This window comes from Nycticebus coucang, chromosome 2 (genome assembly GCF_027406575.1).
Source record: "Nycticebus coucang isolate mNycCou1 chromosome 2, mNycCou1.pri, whole genome shotgun sequence".
Classification (NCBI taxonomy): Eukaryota; Metazoa; Chordata; class Mammalia; order Primates; family Lorisidae; genus Nycticebus; species Nycticebus coucang.
The window spans coordinates 118,917,227-118,934,537 of record NC_069781.1 but is presented as its reverse complement, the minus strand read 5'-3'; the positions used below and the strand labels follow the sequence as shown (position 1 = coordinate 118,934,537).

Genomic DNA, 17,311 nt, shown 5'->3' with positions numbered 1-17,311 from the left:
ATTGGGGCGCTCTTGTGTAGGGCTCCAGTGATGGCTGTCTGCCTTCTTTTTCTGACCTCTCATTTTAAATGGGTGCAAGTCCTGTTCTCACTGGGGGCCTCAGGATGCATGTCACTTAGCCTGATGGATCTCATCCATCCCACTCATCTTTTAATAATCCGATAGAGCCTACCATTCAGCTGCTCTTGGCTTCTTTTCTGAGATTTTTACCCTTCCTGGGGTGGGGGTGGGGATACAAGCCCTCCTGTTGTCAGGGTGTTAGCTCCCTCTCTGATCTGAACCTTCTTTTGTTTCCCCGAGCTTCTGGTACCTCTTGTCCAGATCATAAGGATGACCTTAGAGTCGACTAGATGACACAAATCAGCCCCTGCATTTAGAAGGCGAATTAAATGCAGGAACCCATTTGCTGAATAGGCAACGTCAAAAATATTCTTCCCATTCACAGCAAAATAACTGAGACCTGGATGTTAAAGTGACTTTTCCCACAAGTTAAAATCAGGACTCAAAGGAGAACCTGTCTCCCGGTTGCTATAAAAGTGTTTTATATGCTGAGCTGTAGTTCCTTTCTCTGCAGAGAAAATATAATCAGAGACCATCTGGGTGGGAAAGAAAGAATGAAGGGAAAGAGATGGACAGAGTGGAATAAAGGAAGTGGGCAGGAAGCTGGGGGGCTTCAAGAAGCCTGACCTTGCTTAGCTTACAGGCCCTGATATAGTGTCTTTGTCAATGCTGCCACTATTGACGCGTTCCTCGGTAATTATGACTGTGTGTTGGCATGGCGACTTGGAGTAAGAAGACTAGAAGCACTGGGTAAATGCACGACTTGTTCTTGCCTTCTAAAGCAGAGAGAAGCTTTTGTGGGTAGTTCCTCCAGGGAAAACGCAGTAGAAAACTTGCCAGACCCAGTGCTGGAGTGTGAGTATTTACACCCCATCAGAGCCAGGTGGCCCTGATCAGGGATGGCACAAACAGAGCTCCTCAGCAAGACTTGTATCAAATGCACAGATCTCCCAGAGCCTCTCTCTTGTTCCTTCCTGTTGGTCTTTGTTCCTTAGCCTTATAATGCCAACTATATTCATTTCTGTGCCTCTGTAGGTTGGCTGTTTCAAAATAGGTTTGTGTTGCAGTGTTCCTAAATTTGATTTATCGCAAAATTAGATATTTTGTAGGCCATCACTCTGTATTTGAATACTGAAAGGAAAGGCTGATGGGTTCAACTATAGGAATCGAGTCTAGGGTGTCCCTTTCTACCCCAGTGCCCTTTCCCGAGATACTTGGTCCATGACTTTATCTGAAAAAGACAGAGGTTGCTAGAGCCAAGAGTCCAGTATGATAACCATTAGACACGTATGCTGTTGCTCTCATGAAATGTAGTCGATGTGGAGTGTTGAAATGATTAGCTTGAGTTAAATATATTATTAAAATTAGCTGTTTCTTCTTACTTTTTAATGAGGCCTCTAAAACATTGAAAACCATACATGGAACTTACATTATATTTTCATTGGACAGCAAGGTCTGCACTAGAGGGTCAAGGCCTCTTCCAGCCCCGGTCCTCAGTAACTAATCTTGATCTGCCCCCTTCGTGAGGTCTCTGGCCACAGAGGGCCCTGTACATAAAGGGTCAGGAGGAGCCAGGGTAAAGGTGGGTGGAGAGCCTCACCTTAAAGAGCTTTTAGTAGTGCCTGAAACAACCCTTTAAATGGGGATTACCCCTCAGTCCTTAGAGGCAGAAGTTGTGGCCTGAGTCTGAAGGCCACATTGTGTTTTTCAGCATTTAGGTTGAGGGCAAGAGAGCTGGTGGTTAAATCCCAGAAGAGACTTTGAATGAAGCTTTCACTGTGCCTCAGTGGAGTTTGCATGAGCACAGCTATAGATGACAGGAGGGTTGTCCCCTGTCTCCCAACTAGCTGTGATTTTATGGTGTCCCAGATATGTGGAAACCACAGGGCATGGGAAGGCAGCCATCCATCCAGGTTTGTGCCAAACCCACTTTCAGCAGGTCTGTGTCCTTTGGCCCAAGGGCTCCTAATTGCCCCTCTCCCAGGTGCCCCTCCTCCCCTCAGATTCTGCTGCTTTCTGTGAGCTGGAGCTTCTGGGACTCGCATTGGCTCACAGCCAGCTTCTTCTGGGAGAGGCCTCCTGCCCTGGCTCCCTGCCAAGCCCAGGGCTTCTGAGAGATTTTCTGGGAAGGTGCGGGAATCGTCCTGCCGTCAGAGGTCAGAGGGGCCTCAGTCAGCCTTCTCACCTCGGAGGACCCCAGGTATGGGTCCAGGCTTGCCTCCAGCCCCTTTCTCCTCTCAGGAACTCCAATGTCCTGCCCTGGAAATCTGGACTTGGCTAAAGGCTCCATTAAGCCTTGAATTTATGAAAAGAATCCTCCTCACATGAGCCTGGAGGGTGAGAAATGAGCATCAAGGAAATTATATTGAGTCATGATGATGGTGACAGGAACCATTTACAGAGCTCTTATGCTGTTCCAGGTTCTGTGCTAATGTGCAGTACTGTGTCTCCCCAGGAGGCCTGTCTCTTGGAGAGGAAAAACAGTAGTAAATATAATCTAGGGTCTGCCCTTATTTTCTAAACCAAAAGCCATTTGGGTGATTGCACGGAACATATCTTAGGAGCTACAGACTTTGGGTAGGAGGGAGTCTCAGTCCCCAGCGAGTCCTTGCCTCCCAAGGAACTGGCCTGGGCTTTGAGAAGCAGCATAAGTTCATCTGGGTTGCTAGAAGATGCCTCTGCAACAGCTTCTGCTAGCTGGCAGTACCTCTGGAGAATCCAGATGGGGGGCTCTATGCTGATCCACCAGGAGTCTTGTCAAGGTGCTAGAGGACTGAGAACATCTCACCCAGTCCCAATTTGTGTACTTGTCAATGTGACCCATAGTGATGCCTTGTCTGTAAAGTCAGAGGGTTGGCCCCGCTTACCAGCCTGCCTGTGGTACCAAGGGATTGTGGCTGCTTACAGGCAAGGTTGGGCCTTTGCTTTCCACAATGTGATGTCCCCTTGAAGTAGTGGCCACAGTCCTCTGGAGGAGGGGAGTGGCCTAACGGCCTCTGTCCTGTCTTGTCCTTAAGCATACAACATTAAGGCTTCCTCCTATCTGCCCAGTTCAGTGGTACAGCCCCTGCTGTCTCCCTAGATTAGGAGAGGGGAAAAAGGCCTCTGAGGGCATGTCATTTCCTTGGTAAGTGCTGAGTACTTTACAGCCACCCCACCCTTTGGGCTTGCAGCTTCCTTTACTCCATTTCTAGCCTATTCCTCTCTTCTGCTGTTGGCTCACAGACTCCAAGATCATGGTGAAATGTAGCCTTGCAGCTCTGGGCATCAGGACTGAGGGGTCTGTCTGATCTAGTTCAGAAGCAATGGCAATTTTTACGGTTTTCTCATCTTTGAAATTGGGGTAGTAATACTTAACTCCGTGGCCCTCTAGAAACATCAGTTTGTGTCTCACATCTCACTGGTTTGTTGCACATGTCATAGATAAAGGCCAGGGAAGTTGGTGAGCCCCATGACATGTGTACAACATACTATACCAAAGTCTCTCTGTCAGTCCCTCCACAATAAATCATCTTTTTACTGAGCATTTACTGAGTACTCATAAGCTCTGCGGTGCGGGGGGAACCCCTGACCAGCTCCCTGAGTTTAGGAGTGAGAAATTAGCCACGACAGCCTAAGGAGGCACACATTCAAGGGGTAGATTGTCTCAGTCCATGGAAGTTATAAGAAAAGGAATTAGTCTGGGATAGAGTCATCAGAGAAGGTTCACTATACCCAAACAGGTCTTCTAGGTTTTTGAGAGGGCAGGACAGGGCATCCCTGCCAGCAGGGAGAACTCCCTGACCCGAGGCTCAGAGGTGGGGATGGAGAGACAGGGGAAGTACTACTGGACTGGGCCTGAGGTTTGGGTACAGAAGGTTGGGTCAGATGGTGAAGGCTGAGTGCAACAGGAGTGGGGAGCAGGCTAAGGGTACTAGTCTTGTCACCATGTACAAGCTGGGAGGTTGTAGAGATTGCCTGGCCCTGTGCTGCCCGGGCCAGCATGAACTGAGCAGCCCTGCCAACCCTGTGCCTCTCATCTTTTCCAGTGCTTGACCTGGACATCAGCAGCTCCAGGGCTGTGCTATGGAGTCATTTTCCAGTTTGCAAGGGAACTGTGGCGCTCTGAAATCGGAAGTCTTCCCATGTCACACTGTATTTTTTCTACCACGTTCATTTATTTATTCATTGTCTATTGACCACACATTCTGTATCAGGTTCCTGGCAAGGCCTTGAGGATATAGAAAAGGAAACCACAGTCCCTGGCCCAGCACTTTAGCTTGTGTAATATGGGATTTCATATATCCCTCTAGAATAGGAAGGCCAGGAGGGGTGGAGGTGGTGTCTGATTAGCAGGCACTGGAGGTGTGACAGTTACTATCAGCTTGTGGATTCTTGGCTTCCCTGCCCCTTTGCATGCCTCAAGAGCCTGGGAGAACAAGGTCATGTCATGCTTTGCCCATAGTGACTTTAAACTGTCATTTAGCCTCAGCTACAACTCTAATTCTGTAGATTCCATTGGTCTATGTACAATTGTGACATCTCAGTCTCCCTTTCTTCATTTGAAAAACAACTTCAATTCTAAGAATCAGAATAGCAGTAACCTATTGAGATTTACTGGAGATTGATAGGGAATGTCTTCAATGCAGCCAGATAATAAATTACTTCTGGATAAATTCAAATACAGAAGGTTTCTCCTTAGTGATCAGATGCTGTTCAGAGCACCCAGGCTAGAATGCTGGGTGCTTTGCTGGATGCTGAGTACAGTTCTCAGCAGGTGGGCCTGTATGTAAGTTAGCCGAGGTAGGCGCCCAAGTTTCTCTCTATGCACAGCAGATAGTGAGATGCGCAGCAGTGCTAGACTCTGCTTCTGGAGCCTCCTCCTTTCCTTCCCTAGGAAACCCTGGAAAGATTGGTGATGGTGATTTTCCTAGAAGATACAGTGTACCCTGAGTTCTGCGACAGTCAACAGTGGGACCAGTGGATGTCCAGATGTGACTAAAGGCCCTTCCCTATGCTATGTGGCCTTGGCTCCCTTCTGGCTTCCCTTGTTGGATCTCCTGGTTTACTGAGTGAATACCATATGCACAGAGGTAGGGTTTAAACATGGTTGCCAGTGGATAGCACGTGTTATTAGTCATGAGGCCACTCAAGATGCTTCTTCCAGGGTAGACTGTGTGCATAGACTCCTGAGCTGGAGAAACCAGGTGCATAGTTGTCCCATTTCTCATTCTGTCTTCCTGCTCAAGTTCCTTCTATCCCCTCCAGGACGCGCTCAGAGTCAGACAATGGAGAAAAGGAAAGTGAGAACCTTGGTGACGAGAGTCTGAAGGTGGGTCCCAGTCCTGACACAGACCCTGGGCTGTGTGTGTTCACTGTTCTTTCCACCAGCTGTTCTAACTTCTTTGTGCGATACTTTTATGTGGCAATAGAAGGATAGTCCAAGGTAGATTTGGGTCTTGGATTGGTTTTTGTTCGTTTTTTTCCTTCTTCAGGAAGAAGAAAGGGAAAAATACCCCTGGTGGTTCTTGGAACCAGCTGCCTATAGGTTGCTGGAAATTATTTTTTTGTTGATCAAAAACAGTCAAATATTGGTAATTTCATATGGTTCAGTCTAATACCTTTCCCTTCTTCTGGGGTGGTAGACCAGGACTCCCCAAAGCACATCTTAGGGAATCTCTGCGATTTAAATCATTCGTGTTCCTCTTCATTCTGTGGTACCCTTTTCAGAGTTTTTTTAACAGTAGGAACTAGCTCCAACGTGTGGATCATACTACAAAGGAAGCTACCTCAGCAAAGCTTTACTTTGCTCCCACTTCAAGACATGTCATCACAAAATGCAGAACACTTACAAAGACTTTTGAGCATCCTTTTTTTTTATTAAAAAATTTTTTTTCAGAGAGCTCAGCCAATCCTGACTGAGACCGGTTCTAAACTTTTCTGTCTTAGGAGGTATTTGCTTCCATCTGAATATCCGAAATAGTATGTTATTTCCCCTCCTGTGGAGCCAGCAGCAGTCCTGGGAGAAGGAGCAGGGGTGGGGAGGAGGTTGCAGGGAGAGCTGGCTCGCAGCCTCTCTGTAACCTTTCAGCTGCCCTGGTGCTGGCGGCCAGTGGTGTGAGCTTTTGACTGAAAGCACTCACCATCCTGCATTCATTACACCATTGTCAGTGTGTGTGTCTGGGGCGGCCTCTGGGTGTGTGTGTTTCTTTTTGTGTCTCTGTGTCAGTGTCAGGCTGTGTGTATCTGTTTATGTCGGCCTGTCTAGGCGTGCTCAGTGCGACAAGGAGGTGGAGAGGGGGTGTGGATAAGACAGAGGGGGTTTCAAAGCCCCCCGGGAGCCCTCAGGGACCTCGGGGGGATTTGTATATCGTGTGTGTATGTATATAGTTATAGATTTGTCTTCATGCTGCTCATTGTGTAGGCCACATGTGAGTGTCTCACCAGGTGTGGGGTGAGCAGCCATCTGCCCTGAGCTCACAGACTTGCCTTCCTGCAGACACCCCATCCATGGGGAGCCTGTCCTTTTGCCACTTATCGTCTCTTCTCTAATTTATTAGCTGGGAAGGAGGAGAAAATGAAATGTTGCCTGAAGACAATGGTCGAGACAGCAGGTCCCACCCTGCACTGCCGCCAGCACCTCTCCCCCCACCCTGTCTCCTCCTCCGCAGTTCAGATTTGTACATTTTACTGTTAGCCTGTGGTAAGAAAAAAGAATGGACCCCCAAACTGTACTGTAAAAAATACGTCTGCCTTGGACATGCAGAGGTAGCTGTAGAGTGTTGAAGGTGGAAGAGGCCAACACCATAAAGGTTTGAGGCCTCTTGCACTCTGGGGGACCCCCACCTGAGTCCCAGCATGTCTCCCAGCTCCCAGCCAGGCAGAGAGGGGCCCAAGGCAGCTGCAGGGGCTCTGTTAGTAAACACTTTCCTGGGTTTCCATTTTCTTCACCAACTCTCCCCCACCCTCTACTCCCCGATGCCCAATGCGATGCCCGGTTACACACTCCCACCCCCCAACATCCCCTTTTCTGTGGCCGGCACAATGAGCTTATTGTCCCGGGTGTGATTTGAATAAGGGATCGGAGGGCCTGTTCCCAGCATTGTCCGAGGGGCTGGGAAAAACCCCAGCGCAGGCAGGAGGACCAGACCAGACAGAGACAGATGCCTAAATTAGCAACAAAGCTTTGTGCATGTCCCCTGGACAAGGGCTGGCCTTGTTTGCGTGGACTCGAGGGTGTGGAGCTGGCCGGCTGCTCGCATGTCTCCCCATGTTAATTAGTTTTGCATGCATGTCTGAGAAGGTGCCAGGGGAGATGTGTTTGCCTTTCCCCGGGAGGGAGCCCTGTTTGTGGCTGGCCAGTGGACTGGGGCTGTGGAACTGGGAGGGGCTAGGCCTACCTGGGAGCCAGGGTCTGAGAACCTCCGCTCCCCTATCCCGTTGTTCTGCCTCTCTGCCCTCTGGGGGGACTGTCTTTGCTCCCTATGCCTTCTGTACCCCTGCCCCTTCACGTCTGAAAGGTGGTCAGCTCTGACAACCAGGGACTCACTGGCTTCCTCCCACACCCAGGCCAGTGCCTGTCCATCTGGCAGTCTGTCTCTCACGACACAGGGCCCCTCGGGACCGGGCAGCAGAGGCGGCCAGTCTGGGCTCTTCTCAGTCCCCAAGCCAGATGGCCAGTCTGCTGATCGCATTACGGCCTCCCCTGGCCCCAGACCCCTGCTGCCTGTGGTTGGCCAGGATCTTGTTTGGGATGTGATAGAGAAGTCCCCTTTTAGGCCCTTGTACAGGCCTGACCCTGAAAGGAAGGGCCCTGATTGACAGGACACATGATATGTCCTTTCTACCAGCTTGCTGTGTGACCTCAGGCAGGCCAAGTACCCCCTGCCCCTGAATCTCTGTTTTCTCGTCCACAAGGTGAGTGAGTTGAACTTCAGGAATCTCTTGGTTACCTTCTAGCTTAGAAAGTCTATGATGGTGGTGATGGTAGCAATCATTTCAAACCTGCATTGATTTAGCACTTGCAGGTTTAGTACAATGACAGGAATGGGATCAATGAATTCTGGCTAGGGGTGTTGACACTCAGATTGTGGGCCCACTTTTCAAAGGAGGATCAGAATATCAGGAGTGGCTGAGCCTGTCTTCCCTGGTCTTCACGGATGAGCCCTTTCTTTTATGGGAAGCAGACCCTGGCCCAGCAGAAGGGTGCTTGGCAATGGCCAAGGAGAAGCTGAAGGAGAGCAGCTGCTGGCTGCTGCTGGCCTGGGGCCCTAGGAGGATCCCAGTCGCCCCCTGCAGGCCCTGGGATGGGGGACGGGGCTGAAAAGGGTCTGGATGTTTGCCAAGCTGGGACTTCAGACAGTTTCCCAGGTCATATCTTCAGAATTTCTGCCTCTTCATAGCCCCTTGGAATAACCTTGGGAGGTTGGGAGGGGTAGAGCATTGTCCTTCTTTTTCAGGTACAGGGGTGTCAGGATTCAACAACTAGGGGTCTGGCCCCATGCCCATCTTTTCTACCCTTCCAATTCTCACTAAACCCCAGTAGCTCTGCTCTCCTGTCACACACAGCTTCTGAGTTAATTGGAAAGTCAAAGCCTGCAACTGACTACCCACAGCCCCCAAAAAAGTCCTGTGCCAGACCCTCTAGTTCCTTCCTGTTGGGTCTTTATCACGGATGAACTGAATCCATCTCATTTCTTACCAGTCCTGGTAACCACGTGCAAGCAGAAGGAAACTCCTTTCTGTCTGTGCTTTAAATGGGCTGGGGTGCCTTAAGTTTGGGAAATGCTGGTGTCTTAGGGAAGATCTTCCAATACCCAGATTGCCTCTCTTGTCCCTTCTTTGCCACCATCCCCTTCTCTGGTGGCCCTCCCACTCCTCTCCTCAGGTGTTGTGAAATATGCCTGGCTTTGGCCTAGCAGCTGGCCAGGGGAATCCACAGGGAGCCTCTAGGATTAACCTCAGGTGGCCACTCAGGCCAGGGGACCTTCCTCCCCTCATATCACCACTCCAGCCAATTCCCCACCCCAGGGCACTCACTTCTTCATCTTGGCTGCCTTTTACCCTCTCTTCCTCACTCCATTTTTTCCACTTCTGTTTCTAGGGGCCTCTTTTCCTGCCCTCTCTCTGTCTCCCTGGGCTGACCCTCACCTAAGCTGGGTAACTGGAGATGAAGTCCAAATCTCAGTGAAGAAAAGAGCTTCATGTCAGGGACACAGTGAGAGAGATGCCCTCAGTAGGGGTTGGGGAGAAGAGGGAGGGCAAGCAGGGCATTGGGAGAGCAGCCCACTACCCTCCCTGCCCCTCCCCACTCCTTCCTCCTGGTTTTAGCCGCCTCAGCTGTAGCTCTGAGCTCCTTAATCTGATGATCAGCATGGTGCTGGAGGGCGGGCAGGCAGAGGCTTTAGGAGGTGATAGGGGATCTTGGGAGTCGCACTCTGCTAACGGAGCATCACGCAAAGCCAGGGAATCACATTCTAAGCGTGGTTCCCCCTCCTGGGTCTGTGGCCCTGCAGAGCTGGACCCAGTATGGGTGGTGTCCAGTGGAGGGTTGGGGCATAAGGCCTACATGCAGTCGGGTGTCACCTTGCTCTTTGTTTCTCAGAAGGGAAGTTCCCAAGATGAAGGCTTTATAGCCTTTTCTGCAGGGCTAAGGTTTTATTGTTCGGTAGTTGTCCTTTGCTCCAGCCCCCAGTACTGCGGTACCATGCCCGGTTAACAGAAGCCTCTGTAAGTCTCAGGTGTTCATTCCCCTGGTCAGGCAGGAAGATGCTGTCGGAGCTGGTCACAAGTAGAGATTTGTTCTAGAACTAGGCAAATACACTGACCAATATGCTTTCTCTGCTTAGACTGAGCAGCCCTGAGATAACCCAGGGAGTAAGGAAACTGAGGTGGTAATGCCAAATTGCAAACCCAGATGTTTCTGATGCTTTTGGCCCAGCAGGATTGGGGAAGCCCAGGCCCAAGAACTTGGCTGGAGAGGAGGAAATGCTGTGGGTTGGGCAGAGGTCTAGCCCAGGCATCTGTTCCTGGCATTTCTATGCAGTAGACCCCTGGATGTCCCAGAGCCTCTAACTCCTTATCTGTAAAATGGGGCTGCTATGAGGACCCTTAGGCACATGAGAAACATTAAATAGGGTTAATTTTTCTTCTTCCTTTCACTATGTATGGGACAGATAGGAAGGAGTTGAACTTCTTAGGGTCATTTAAGAGCTGAGATTTAGAGGATGGGGACAAGGGTGATAATCAGAATGTTCAACAACTGGTACAGACTGGGCACTGGCCAGTCAGAAAAGCATCAGCCCAGGGAGGAGAGTACAGTTGAGCAGAAGTAAATTCATTTGTCTTTGTGTCTTTCTGCTCTACCACGTGTTTGTTCATCAGCAAGCATACTGATGTTCCTTGAGGGCAGTTCCTGATGGCGTTGCAGGATGTGGGATCCCTGAATCTCCTTTGTATTCTGAGCAGGTCAGGCCTGCCTGGCATAGGGCACCCTGCCCAACCTGGCAGATGACCCAGCAGCAGAGGGCAGTGAGCTGAGGTCTTTCCCAACTCTAAGCCCACACTGGCAGCAGACCTGCCACCAGGCTCTGTGGAGATGAACTTGTCCTGGGGGCTCTTGCCTTTCTCACATCCCTGGGGCTGCCTCTCCTCATGCCTCTGTTTTTTCAGTCAGCCAGGGGAGGTGCATGGCTCCTGTCATCTTGGGGTGGACAGGTTCTATCATTGAGGAAAGCTTCTGGTCTCAATGTGGCATCTGCCCCCAGCCCCAGGCTTTGTGAGGCCACCCTTGACACCCGATGCACTTTGCCAACAGTGGTGGCTACTTTTAGCTGGTTTTGTCTTTTCCTACTTGGGTGAAATCCTTGCCTTTAAAGGGCTCAAGATGGCCTGGCAAAGTGACAAGGGTATTAGGAAGACACAGTCTGACCTGGCTGGAAGTGAGACTTGAACTCTAGCTCAGCTTCCTATGGAGTGGTCTTGGGCAGGCCACCTCTTTTTCTGGACCTGGAAAGGAGCATTGGATAAGATGGTGTCCGGAGTCCTTACATTTTATAGGCTGGATGTTCTTCCTTCTTTTCTACTCTGTTCCCAGCCAGTAACCACTGCCCCTTGTCCCCCGACTCATGGGAACCCTGGCCAGTTTTGTCCCTTTGAAGCTTCTGTGGGATGCAGGGAGGCATCTTTGCTCAGAAGCTACAAAAATGAAAATCCAACTCACTGCTGGCAAGTGACATGGGGAAGGGAGAGCAACCTGCCCTGCAGCAGAACTTGGCCAGAGAGCTTGAATGTCAGCTGGGTGTTCTTCCAGCCTCTAATCCAGGTGCCTTTGCCTTTTCTTCTACTTGTGTTTGTTCTAATAGTGTTTGCCCAGGTGACCCTCAAGATGAGTTCGCATCTCCTTGGAATATGCCCCATTCCATTTCCCTGGGGCAGGGTCTTTATACTCAGGCCTTGAGAAGCAATCCACTAATTTCTTGTGTTTGGCCCTTCTCCCTGGCACCTCCAGCTGGGTGACATGCACAGCACAGCTGATAGAAGTGCAGCCGTGGCTCAGATCCTTGCATGACTGGTGTAACCTTGGGCCAACTCCTTAATTTCTTGGAGGTTCTGTTTTCTTATTTCTGAAATGAACATAACCGTAACTTTCTCATAAAGTTTCAGGGAGGCATAGAAATAATACAGGTAAAGTACCTTGAAATGATAGGATTATTTTCTCCTACCTCCTAGTCCCAACTGAACCCAGAGGCTCCAAAGTCCCTTGGCTTTCCTGACCTTTTGCCTTTGAGTTTAAGGCTTCCTTGCTTAGAGGTTTTAAGACAACCTTGGACGAACTCCTCCCCCCTACCCCTTCTTTCCCATGGGGCAGAAATACCTACTTTCAGCCCTAATAATACCTGAATGGGATTTATAGGACACCTCCCTCCCCAGAGTGCAAGGCTACTCACATATTATTTCTCTTATCTTTAGATTGCCCTGTGAAGTGAAGTGAGATGGAACAGCCTCTTTTCAGCTTTATGAAAATGGAGACAGAGAGGAACTGACTCTTGCCAAGGAAGGTCACAGGATTGGAATACAGAGCCAAGTGGGCACACTGAATCATCAGAAGGGGAAAAGCCTAGCAGGAAGTGAAGTAACTAAAAGCAACTGCTGTCCTGAGGCCATAGCAGCAAGGGGCCAGGATGGAGGAGGAAGACCCAGGCAATCCTGCCCATCTAGGACTTGGCAGGGGACCTAGGGAAACATGCCAAGACCCTTGGGGGTCTTTGCATCTGTTGCCTATTGGCCTAGCATCTCTTTATCCACCATTTCTGTCTGTCACACTTTGTCAGGCCTATCCCAGGTCTGGGGTGCTATGAAACACTCTGCCTAGGCCTCTGGCAAATGGAAGCTCTTTACTACCCCCATTTCCTGAAAGGACCAAGGGCAGCATGCTGGGAAGGTGCCAAAGCCTGGGCGCCAGCCTTCTAGGAGTTAACGACTGCTTCTCCCCAGCTGTCTTCCCGTTGGTGCTCCTCTTCCTCCCTTCTCCTGCTCACAGCAGGCAGGGCCTGGACCCAGGAGCCATGCTGCTGTGCTGTTGCCAGGGGAGCCCGGAGGCAGATCTGAGCTATGCAGGGAAAAGGCTCGGCCTGTCAAAGTGTCTGAGATGAACCGCCGCCGTCCCTATGCAGCTGGGCTCAGACGTGTCTCAGCTCTTGTTCTGTGCCTGAGAATGGCAAAGCCCAGTGAGGTTCAAGGGCAAACTCTCTATTCATTAGTCAGGGGTTCTTGACGTCCATCTCTCCCAGGGATGGGTTACCCCCACCCACCCACCCCGCTTCTGTCCCTCCTGTGACACATTCCTGGGTGCCTTTGGTGAGAATTGCTTACCCTTCTCCTGCCCAACCACCTCTCCAAACGCCCCTGAATAAACTCCCCCCAAGGAGACCAGGCAGGGCAGAGACAATAGCTGCAGGAAATCATTCAGGCGGGACCCCAGCCATGCTGGCCCACCCTCCTCTCCCAGTGTCCCTGTGGGCCCCACTCCTCTCTGACTAAGGGCACCCTTAGGCTACTAGCCTGCACAGGCACAAGAGGAAACCACTGGGCACTGCCCCAAGAACAGTGGGCTAATCCAGTGCCTTTCTCAGTGGGCTCCTTGGGACCCTCTGTGGCCTGCATTTCTTACTGGCTAGCTATTTTTGTGCTTTCTGTATCATCATGTGCCTATTTTGAGAGAGCTTCAAACACTGTTAGGTAGGGAATATAAAATATACAAAATGTTTTTTTGAAACATGGCAACATCCAAATGTAAAAGGCACTTATACTTGGTCACAAATTGCAGTACTAGGAACGTACTCTGTGTGTATTTATAGAAGTTCCCAAAGAAATATATATAGGATGTTCATCAGCGCTTTTGTTTTTAAGAGTGTAAAGAAATGGAAATGAGCCAATGGTCCATTCATACTATGGAGTATTATGCAGCTATAAAAATCATTGTGGTAGATCTCTATGTCCAAGCTGACATGGAAAGTTGTCCACTTTATATTTTGGGGCAAAATAGAATAAGTTGCAGAACAGGCAATAGAATGCGATCGATCTTCTGTATATTTAAAAGTCAGTTGTAAGTATGCTGATGTATGGATAGTTTCTGGTAATAGTATCAGAAGGCTACTGCTGGAGAGGACAGATGGAAGGATGCTCTCTTCTGTAAGGTTTTCTTTCCATGATCATAAAATAACTTTATTAAAAAATGTAAAGCAACTATACAGTCTAATAGGCTTAACTTCTGTCTGTCAACTTGAGGGATAAGTGCTTCAAGAGAATGGTGGTGATGTTGCAAGAGAGAGCATCCTAGAATGGGATGGCTCACTGATGGCCATTGGTCGTTTTGGGACCTATTAATCATGTTACAATGGCCACTATTTTTAATCAAAAGCCTAGTAAATACCTGGCTTAGTATAGTATCTCTGGATCTTGCTTAGGTGGATGTCATTATTCTAATTTCACCGATTTGGAAGAGAGGTTGATTGACTTGCAGAGCTCCTCTGTAGGTAAGAGACAGAGCCAGGAGATGGGGAACCTGGGGGAGGGTCAGTGTTGAGTCTTTGTTTTCCTCCTGGTAAACATTGGCCCTGTCCCCTCAGGAGCTGCCTGTTTTGGGGAAGGGTCCATCACAGTGAGCTGTGTCGATGCCCCATCCAGCCACAGCCCAATAGAGGTATCATTTTGCTGGGGGCAGGCCCAGCTTGGACACAGCTGTGAAAAGCTCTATTTGCATAAGCAGCATGTGTCCAGAGAGAAAGACATCACCAAGCAGAATGCCATGCCCAGTACCATTCACTGCCTACTTCACCCCAGAAAGAATAGATGGCCCAGAAAGTGTCTCTTGACTGGGTCTCCCTGGAGGGAGAGGCACTGTGTCTGGCTACACCTGCCCCAGGTCAGGGGCTGCAGAAGCCTTCAGAGTTCTTCATTGGGCCCCCAAATGGCCTGGAAAGATGCAGACCTGCCACTCGGAGGCCTGGGAAACTCCATCCCTGGGGCCTGAGGGATGGTTCCAGTCACCACAAATTGACTAAGGGACTAGCAGGGAAGAAAGGAAAGAAGCATTAAGAGCAACCACATGCAAAAGGCTGTCAGGTGCTAGATCACATGCTTTAGAGTAGTGACTCATAATTTTTTTCCTTTTTTTTTAAATTTATTTTATTTTTTTATCATTAAATCATAGCTGTGTACATTGATGCAATCATGGGGCACCATACACTGGTTTTATATACCATTTGACATATTTTCATCACACTGGTTAACATAGCCTTCCTGTTATTTTCTTAGTTATTGTGTTAAGACATTTATATTCTACATTTAGTAAGTTTCATATGTACCCTTGTAAGATGCACCATAGGTGTGGTCCCACCAATTACCCTCCCTCTGCCCATCCTCCCCCTCCTCCCTCCCTTTCTCCCTTTCCCATATTCTTAGGTTATAATTGGGTTATAGCTTTCATATGAAAGCTATAAATTAGTTTCAGTGACTCATAATTTTATGGGCTGTAGGTACCGCTGATACATTCATTTTACAGATGAGGACAGTGAGGCAAAAGAAAAGTTAACTTACAGGTCCCAACACAAAAAATTAGCATGTGCCAGAACTAAGAATCAAAACCAAGTCTCTTTGACTCTAAAGTCTATACTTGTAACAGAACAGAGAGTCTGTTTGGCTTGGCCACTTAAAGGAACTCCCCAGATTTGCAACTCCTCCTTGCAGACCCCACATATAGCGACATCAACCCCTCCTCTGCAAAGGCACCTCAAATAGACTTTTGCCTGGAGTTTGCCATTCAGCTTTGTAATGTGCCCTGGACTGGGCACTGGAGTGGGAGGAGCATTACAGAACCTCACATAGATTGGGGACTTAGGCTCCTGTTTATCTGCATTTCTGCAGACTTGGCTTATTCCTTGGGTCCTTGTCCTGAAGGAGCCTGGCAGGAAGATGATGCTGAAGCTGGAGAAGCAGAAATGGAAGAGCAGAGATGGCACCTGGGGGCTTGAATGAATCACTGGGCCCTTCTAAGGCCAGTAGGTTTTCCTGGATGGTCTTGAGAGAGCACTAGGGCAAGTTCCAGGAGATGTCTCTTCCTGGTCTGTGAATCCCCTGCTTTTCTTGCCGTAGTCCACAATGAATAAAGTTTCTTTGCAAAGCCTTCTTTGTCTCTGGAGAGTTTTTCTGGAGGGATGTCAGTGAGAAAAGTAAGACTCAGCCCCTACCAAAAACTGCTTATGGTGTCTTGCAGTATAGTGGGAACCCTGGTATGGATGGGAAGGATGGAACAAGAAGCCTCACAAGGCCTGGAAAATCTGTGTCCTTGACCTGGGCTGAGGTCATCTAGGCAAAAAAATGAAGAACATGGCCAGCCCAAAGGCTACTTCACCTTGAGGATGGCCATTATATGTACCCTTCCCTCAGGAAGGGGGTCCGGGAGGTTCTGGATTGGGAGGCCAGTCCCCAGGCTCCTCCTAAACCTCTATCAGTGTCCTTAATTCTCACAAGGACTCATAAGATTTAAACCAACTTTATAGACTAGGAAAAGGATTCGGAGAAGCTAAGAAATGTACAAAGCCACACAGCTGAAAAGCAGTGGAGTTGGGTTCCGGATCTCATCTCTGTGACCAGAATGGGATGCAGGGGGTCCTGAAAACCCCTTTCAAGCTTTTTCATGTTTGTGCAAAATCACAGTCCTGCTTTCATCAGCGCATTTATTTTCACAAGCCTTTGGATGCCAGATAATAACACTTTCTCGTGCCAGGCACTGTTCTGTGTGCTCGTTCATATCTTAAATCATGGCTTAATCCTCATGTCTGTGCGTGCATAACTGGGCACTATCTTTATTTCTATAACCCATTGAGAAAGTGAGGCCGAGTTGGCAGTTGAAGAGACCCTTAGGTGTGGATGTGGGTGCAGCCAAGATGCCAACACAGGCACATCTGTCGGTCCCAATACCAAGCACTTTACCTCTACACACAACACCTCCCTGAAGGGTTAGCGCCCCATCAGCCAAGCCCTGCCTCAGGACCCCAAATGAAAGGTCTGTCACCCCTAACAGCAGGCCGGGCCCCTTCGGCGTTGGCGGGGTGGATCCCGGCCGGCAGGCGGCGCTGCCCGGGCACGGGCTTCCTACCGCGGGGCAGCGGGCTTCAGCCGCAGGGCAGGGAAAGGAGCCGGGACCCCAGGCGGGAGGGAGAGGACTGGGGGTGCGCGGCACAAAGAGCTTTTTATTCAAATTTGTTTAGAGTTTGGAGAATTTGCATGAAAAATGTGTGAGAAAAGCCAGCTCCGGTGACCTCATCCGCACCTGCCATTAACGTTCAATTAGCGGCTGAATAGCGGCCGCCGACGCGACGTGCAGAGAATCCGGTCTGTCCCGGCGCAGTCGGGCAGCAGGCCCGGCCCCGCCCGGGTAGGGTGGGCGTCGGGGGCGGGGCTGGGCACAGGGCCCCATCCTCCTCCTCTGGGCTGGAGACCCAGGACCTTGTTCTCACCCCGACTCTCCGAGGGGATGCGGGACCTCGGGACCCTGGAGCCCAAGGCATTTGGGGCGCGCGGGGGCTCTGGAGATGCCCAGCTCCTTCCTAACATAGAGGAGGGCGGGCTTGTCCCCTCCCAGGGACAGAAGGTGGGCCGACGAACCCTGTCCCAGCTCAGACGGGCTTCCTCGCCACCTTCCGGACAAAGTGTCAAGTACAAGTTCAAGTTCAGGTCCAGGCCGGGGGTGGGGGTAGGGGGCGCCTAG

General features: G+C 49.9%; 1 long non-coding RNA gene across 1 annotated transcript in view; it reads left to right on the top strand.

Moving 5' to 3' along the window:
• The window catches only part of LOC128579673 (uncharacterized), a 35,714-nt gene extending 19,998 nt beyond the window's left edge, over positions 1-15,716 (top strand). The window contains exons 2-3 of the long non-coding RNA XR_008378242.1: positions 5,308-5,371; positions 12,010-15,716. This is a non-coding gene — a long non-coding RNA (uncharacterized LOC128579673). The remainder of the gene's footprint in view (positions 1-5,307; positions 5,372-12,009) is intronic.
• Positions 15,717-17,311: the final 1,595 nt, after the last annotated feature.